This window comes from Drosophila rhopaloa, unplaced genomic scaffold, assembly GCF_018152115.1.
Source record: "Drosophila rhopaloa isolate 14029-0021.01 unplaced genomic scaffold, ASM1815211v1 contig_2, whole genome shotgun sequence".
Classification (NCBI taxonomy): Eukaryota; Metazoa; Arthropoda; class Insecta; order Diptera; family Drosophilidae; genus Drosophila; species Drosophila rhopaloa.
In genome coordinates, this window is record NW_025335083.1 from 8,941,794 (window position 1) to 8,948,273 (window position 6,480).

Here is a 6,480-nt window from a genome sequence, read left to right on the forward strand (position 1 = left end):
GGATCCTGCCCACAGTCATTGCAATCATGGTTAGTTGAGTTCTCCTCCGAGTCCATTCTACACGGCAAAAATACATTGGATCTAATATAGTACGACTATAATTCCAAAACAGAGTTATATATCAGTAAAAAAATTTTCCTTTCTGTTAAATCATTACATGTATAGTTGGTTAAGTTAAAGTATTAAACAGAATACCAGATTGCTTGCACTATATTGCTTTTATCTCCAACATGGAAATATTCTCAATAGTTTTCCCCCGTGTGGTTGAATCTTAATGTGATTGTCAGGCGTGAATGGAAAAAAAAAAAAGGAAAGCACCGAGGGAAAATAAAGGAAAAGTGCAGAGCTGTCAGCCTGCCGCTGCTCCTCCATTCGGAATGTGTGTATAATGGGCATGAATGAGCTGAGGCCGTTGGCGATGTCGATGGCTCAGAGACATGTGGCAGGTGGAAAATGGGGGGAGGGTGTGGCCTGAAAATGGAAAAGCATGGCCTGCCGACAGGCGCTTGACAGCGTAACATTTGCCAGAAAAGCGGCAACAATGCAGCGGCCAGGAAAGCTCATTGTCATTGCAATTGAACGAGTCACTGAATGAGTGAATGAATGAACGAATGACTTGCCGGCCGTATGCAAAAGAAAATCCCCTTCTGACCGGCCTCGGTTGGAAAAGCTTTTAGAATAATGCCCAACGAAATGAAAATTGAGTAAGGCGTATACGCCCGAAAGGCAAAGCCGGAAAAACATTTAACTAAATTGCAAATGGCAAACAGAAATGGGGACACAAGGCGAACCCTTGTTACGCTCAATATCTTTGTCCTGCGACGGGGATTTTCTCTCACTAAGGTTTCTCAGAAAAAATTGCAAATTTAATTTGAAGTGGATGGAAAAGTATGCCGCAATAAATTCTAATTAAAAGCAAGTGCCATCAATCAAGACTCAACAAGGCCAAGGCGCATTTTTTACTTCAATTAATCAGCCAACACACAGGCCGCCTCAGCGAAAACGGATGATGATGTCTCACTTCAGAACCGCTTTTTGTCTGAGGAAAGTCCCTACGTCAAAGTAACTTTCGGGCTCTTCTATCGCATTACGCATTTATCACCAGAGTGAGAGATATGCTAGGGACTTGAGTGTGTGCTGTCTATAATGATAATGATAAAAGGACAATGGGGCCTCCTCCATGTGCGATAATTATGTGGGCGTTTCTGAGTGTGCAACACCAGAGAATAAAAGACGCCAAGTGACCCACAAGCTAAGCTGGCCTGGGCGCAAAAAACAGAGAAGAAAGTGCCAACAAAATGCAACGCAAAGTGAAATGTAAGTAGACTTGAGCCTTAAAGCGTTTCAACTTATGCATATAGAACGAAAGGAGGAGGAGGAGTTGTCTTCCAAACTGACCCGGTTCTGAATTCTATGCTAATGAACTTCTCGGGTTCCTTGTTTCTGTGTCCTTTTTTTTTGGAACGTTTTGGACAGCCTAAAAAGGACACTCGAAAGAAGACAAGAGCCAAGAGTTTTTCGATCCAACAGGAGATATGCATAAGCATAATGCAAATTAAGGTAGATTTACAAGTCAAAAGCTGGTACTTTTAAGATTACTTTTACCAAAGTTTTTCAACAATGTAGAGTTAAAGACTTTAGAGTTTAAAATCTTGCAAGTATTAAATGATACTACATTTTGGCATCTTAAAATATCTATTTTTTGTTTTCTAACTAATTTAGTTTTGCTATTATCTAAGCCCATTTGTGTGATAGCCAAAAAATAAACCCATATACGATCCTCTTACAGTTTTAGCTGGTTTCATGACCGTTTATCTGGCGTGTCCATCGCGCTGAACTTTCAATAAAATTCCCGGCTGAAATGCCAAAATGAAATAGTCCGGAGGAAAGCTTTTCATTAAACGCCAAACTTTTCGCAAAATATAATAAAAACAAAAAATGCGCGACCAGTTAAAACTATCCGTGAAAAAAACAAAAATGTAAAGAAAAACGAAATGCACACAAAATGGACGCCATTTGCCGCAGTTGGAAAAAAAATACACAAGTTTCGGACCTTGCTGAAAAAGTGCAATAAGTGCACAAGCGAGTAAAAGTTATAAAATTAAAACTCTTACTCATTCTCGCGTTCTTTTTTTCGCCTTGCCTTTGTGGCACCCACCATGTCGAACTTTCCCACTTGCATACGTCATTTCAGCAAATTAACGCAACGAAAACGAAAATATAATAAGAAACCCGCATTATGGCTCATAAATCAAATGGATCTCGTTATGGAAGGGAGAATAAAGAGCTGGCAGCTATTAAGGCGACTTTTTTAAATACTGCAAGCCCTGATTAACTGGAAAGGTAAATGAAAGGATATTCCGTAGTCTATGGAGAATGTCCTCGCAGAAATCTAAAAAAATATTTAGGTGAACATTTAAGGATGATTCTGTTCTATTTAAACACCAAAAGCTAACAGATTATTATTTTAGCAAGTATTTTTATTTGAATTCTTTAAACATATTTTACAATTATGAAAATGTGTTAAAAATACCTTCAAAAATTCTTCAATCTGATTATCCCATCTTATTTTTTTAAGGGTATTCTTTAAGCTGCTTTTAAATTAACTTTGCATATAGTCTTTACTTATTAATTTATATATACATTTTTGTGGCCACCACTCCACCGCCCCTCTGCCAACAATTATTTTAAACGCAGCGCCTCTGGCCATGTACGTTGGCCATTCATTTTTATTTTTGTTTCAACTTTTTTCTCCCCGACCTTCATTTTGTGTCGGCGTCGACATAAAAGAATGTTTCATTATTTATGCGGCTTTTTGTGGACTTAGCTTTATTCAGCTGCTGCTGACGATGATGACGATGGCGATGTTGAGGTCGATTATGTTGATGATGCGCTTAATGGCAGATAATAAATTAATGCATTTAACACTAGAGTCGAGTGGTCGTCATAGCTTTTGCTACTTTTGGATTTAAGTAATCATTTCTGCGAATTAAAGCAGTTTTTATTAGACAGCATCATTAAAGCCACGACATACTTTGCTCATAACGAATCCATTGAATTGTCGCAACATTTTTCCCGGAAAAAATCATTTTGATTATCCTCGACTGCACAAATTGGTTCAATTAGGAAATCAATTTCAATAAAACAATCATGGAACGACCGTTTATATGGAAGCAAACTGGAGGATGGGCCATGACGACTTGGGCTCAAATCAAACGATAAATCGAAAGCCAAGAAAGCAAATTCAATGCCTGACCATTCCTAAACAACAAAACGATACAGTGAGGGTGAACAACAATGGGTGGAATGGTGAAAGAAGTGGGGTAAAAGGGAGGCTAATGCGTTCTTTGTGCTCTGTGACACGTGGAGGATGTCTGGGATTGACTCCTATGCCGTGGTTAATGGTTATTGATTCTGCTTTGGCGAAAGAGATCCGAGGATGCAATAAAACAATGTTTTACAAATGTGAGATGCAGTACATTTCCAATCCATAGGATAAATAGAAAACAATCTTAATATCTGTTATAATTCTTGCTTATACCGGGAAATGTTCTTTATCTCTAATGCAATTTATATTTTTAAGAATCTTACACTTGCAAATTTGCAAGTTCTCATAGTAAACACTTCATTATATTTAAATCAAAGCAAAGTCAGTCAATTGCTTAATAGTATTCGAATAACATTAAAATATAATGTTATATAAATAGTCCCTATAGGGATATATATACACCATATCTGCAAAAAAAACCAATGAAAGGTCTCTAGGGTATGCTTCAAACTTATTCACCCAATTTAAGCATCGAATTTTCGGCAGAACATTAATATTTTTGTCGCAACCACTCAAGACTTTTCCGATTAACGAATTCTATATCGCTTGACTTACCTTCGTGTCACGCTACCACCTACAATTTATTGTGTATTGTGCTTTATTGTATTTATTTTTCCAGCTCACATCCGCACACAAATAAACGAGGAAAATATTTATCAATGGAGCGCGAGACACAAGGCAAATATAATGCCAGTACCAGTTCTTTTGTCAACTGAATGTGATGGTGGGGAAATTGCGGGGAGGAAGGACGAGGTCTTCCAGCTTTTTGCCCTGTTTGTTTAGGGCAACTGTGACTTAAGAGTCTTTTGCGTCGGCGAAGCTTTCAATTCCAATTTAAATATTTAGAGAGCATCAGCATTTGGCACCTCTTTGAACTCCGTTTCCATCAATCAGCGACGGCAACAGGAGTCGAAATTGACGGACCGCCTCAAAGAACGCGGAAGAAATTTTTACTTGAAATTAGCATTCAAAATTTCCACCAGTCACCGCAGAATTTTTGCGGCTTTCCCCTTCCCTTCTGTAAAACAGAATTTCATGCCGTGGGCTGCCAAGCTATAATTACAATTGAAAGGGGGCGGGTCAGAGGCGTTGGGGGCGGAAGTGGGCGTGTTTTGCTGGACGAGCGCCAAATTGAACGAGCCTAATCAGAACCGGGGGTGGCAATTTGGGAAGCATTTCTTGTGAAACTATTTTCCATTTCCATTCCCCGCATTTTCACCAGAACCTCCTATCGTGTCCTGTCAAATCAAATCAACCGGAATTGAAGAGTAGCAATGAGACAACATTCCACGAAATATTTCTATTTATATACAAATAAGCGCATTAAATTCCATTCTACGAAAAAAATGAAATCTATTTGACTAATATCCATTGCGAATGGCGATCTATTTCTGGCCTCAGAGACCCACACCTTCTTGTCTCGTTCATGCTTCATTTGGTCCTGGCTCTCGCACTAATAACAAATTTATTATGGCCGCTTATCAATCAAAAGCTATTGTTATTCGAGTGGAATGCGTAAGTGACAGCGAGCGGAGACTCGTACTCCAAGTGGCAGTGCCAGTAAGAGGTCGTTAAAAGCCAAAACACCGAAGGGGGAGATTAGGACACGAGGGAGCAGAAGTGTTGTTGGCCATTCTCAGGGCGACGGACTGTGAAAAGCACTGGGTTACAGGATTTGGGGCTGACATTGACCAGGGAAGTGGAAAAACCTATTTGAAAAAGAGACCAGCAATTAAATGGAGTAGGATATTAAAAGTCAGCAATCCCATTTTGGCTTACAAAATTGCAAAATGCTTTAAAAATGGTTTACTTTGAAGTTGGTTGCTTACTTTAAGTAAATAGGTAATAATAAATAATTATTGCATGGCAATACCAAGGCTTAAAACAATTTTAAATTTTCTTGCATCACATTTGAGCTCTTTAAAAAATTGTAAATTTATCTTACCTTATTTAACCTTATTTAAGCACAAGAAAACATTTCAGATTAATTTAGTTATGAAGCTTATTGATTATTCTATCATTTCCCCTCCGGCTTCATTCCTGCAGGTCAGTGTCAACTTTATTTTATCCAGCTCATTAGCAAATCGTAACCATGGGTGACTTAACTAACACACTTTAGTCCAGAAACTAATACGGCCTTGGGCAATATTAACGACGGCAAACAAAGCCCCTGGCACAAAAACATCAAACACCCACATTCTGATGTCCGGTTAGTGTAACCTTTTGGAACTGGCAAACAGGACAGATATGGAGAGTGATCGCATTAATTCCGGGCCAACACTTGAGCCGCTTATTAGCAGCCAGGCAAATGATGGTCATGACTGGCACCGTACTCGCCCCTAATGGGCGTGTCCCAAACCATGATGCCGAACCATAACTTTTAGGCTTTTCCATGTCAACAAACATAAACAGAGCACAGACACACGAGAGCAAACATTGAGGCAAGCAGGCCAAGGCCAAACAATGGGCGGATATGTATGTATGTATGTATTGTGAGGGAGGGGAGGGGGAGGGGCTACAGTTCGAGTAGAGCTGAAAACATTATTTGTGCACTTTTGTTGCCCTTTGGTAGGCGTATTAACATATTCTCCTCCGCTCTCCAGAAGCAAGAGGTCAGCCCTCGAGCGCAATGATGTATGCAAAATCCCGACGCCGATAAAGTTATCAGCCCTATTTTCCCATCCTGTCACAACCCATCCCATCCTTCCGTCCTTCCTTTTTGTCCCTGATTAGAGAGCTGCTCTGGCCGAAAGTTTCCCTGGCAGGAATGAAAATTGAAGAGCTGCACAAATACGCGTGGAAAGTTGTGCGTTGCCATTTTCCGTTTTTCACTTTAAGCTCTGGCTATTATCCGAGCAAATAAATAAACAAATTACTTTCACTATTGCCGCTCGAGCGGAGAAACGAAAGTAGGCTAAGGATAAAGTGTTTGGCAAATAAGCCAAAACGGCAACAACTTTCGATGGCTGCAAGTCGGTTTAATATTATTAAAATATTTGCCGCTCTCAAAAAGCTTTCTATTTGCTTTTATTACGACCGTCTGGCTAGTGGTATTTTTTTTTCCTTCTCTGTTTGGATTGCGTGTGCAAAGTGCAAATTAACGAGCCGTGTTCACTGGAAAAGCTACATATCGTACCAATCTGCAGAATCTG